This window comes from Empidonax traillii, unplaced genomic scaffold (genome assembly GCF_003031625.1).
Source record: "Empidonax traillii isolate 1590-97213 ecotype Southwest subspecies unplaced genomic scaffold, ASM303162v1 scaffold20:size5563877, whole genome shotgun sequence".
In the NCBI taxonomy this organism is placed as follows: Eukaryota; Metazoa; Chordata; class Aves; order Passeriformes; family Tyrannidae; genus Empidonax; species Empidonax traillii.
The window spans coordinates 4,987,808-4,989,424 of record NW_020955213.1 but is presented as its reverse complement, the minus strand read 5'-3'; positions in this window follow the sequence as shown (position 1 = coordinate 4,989,424).

The window sequence follows — 1,617 nt, the reverse complement described above, 5'->3', positions numbered from 1 at the left end:
TGCCAGATTTACAGAAAGAGGGCCTATTACACACACACACACACAAAAGTTCTCTCATGGCTTTGGCTCTGGACTACTGGCAAGCTTCAGAAACCTCTTAAACCCACTTTCTACTTTTTAGCTCACTAGCAGTCACAGTAAAAGCACCATAAATACAATTTTACAACCCATTTTACTTTGCCTCTTGTGAAATGCATATTTATTAATCCGGCAAAATATCCTGCTGGGAGTTTATGGCAACTGTAGCTACAATTCTCTCATGAATTCATTTCCCTTTGAACATGAAAAATTAAAAAGCAGCTTCACGCAACAATTTATTTTTTTAAGTATTCAATAAAATCTCCCCAAACTTTAAATGTAAGATTTATAAGGAAGGACCTTTATAAACACAGCAGCACCAATTTCAAGAGCATGAAACCTCTAATAGAGTGAACGGTGCTCTTGAACCCGCTGATAACCAACCGCAAGCCGATTTCTCTACTGGCAACTCTGTTGTTTCCGCCCTCTGGGAGGGAAATGGAGGTTTTGGTGGTAGGAGGGGAAAATAGTTGTGAGGCTGAGTTGCCATCAAGAACATACCTAAACCTCACTGGAAACTACTGTACCAGCTCCTCCTGGCACACCAATGCTTGGTTCTCTTTATTTAATTGCCTAAAGCCTCACGTTTATGCCCCAGGCACTGCTCAAAAGATGTGGCTTGGATCCCAGCTTAGCCAGGTGATCTGTCCCAACGGTTCAGTAAACTGGAAAGAATAACTACACAGAGGTGAGACCTGAAATCCTCATACCAAAGACTACATTTTGGAAAGGATAATTAAACATTTAACTACAATTACCTGGTATTTATATCTCTATGAAGAGATACGGAGTCATTTTGGGTCTTGTTAAATTGTAGGCTTAGATGGTGCAAAGCAGCTTCCAGCGACGAACGTTTCCATATGCCAGTTAATAAGCTTCGAGTATCTCACCCATTAATCCGAGTGAACATCCCCCTACTCATCCCCAACGGCATCCGTGACACAGCCACTGGAATTATGTGTCTGCAGTGACTCTCTGCTCAGCTTCAAGTGCAATTCCAGATTTTGGGGAGCCTCTTTAAAACCCTGACATTCCTGAGAGAAGAATCCCTGCAATTCTAAAGCTGAAGAGGCTATTAAGATACTCCATCTCACGTAATCCAGCACTTAAGCACAAGCTCTGCAGAGCAGGAAAAAGGCTTCACCTTTTTGAAACACCTATTCCCCAAGCCCATTAGATTCACAGCTAAACTTCCCAACAAGCTGCATCAATCTTCTCAAGGAGATGGGTGTTTCAGAGGGCTAAAAGAAGGAAAAAGGGTTTGATGTTTGATAGAAAATAGTGTTTTGTCCAGCAAATAATACTTTGGGGAAAGTAAAGTAACCACAGAGCTGAGAAAGTTCAGAGGCCTCTGCCCATCCTACAGCCATGGATTCAAGTGACCCCCCAGTCCTGCTTGCACTGACCATCTGCAGCCAAAACCACGGTCAAACTGCTTATAAACAATACACAACTCAAAGAGTATCAAGTGTTCAAACTAATGGGATCTGTGTCCAAGCAGTGAAGGCCTGATTAACAAGAAAGGAAACAAGACAGCAA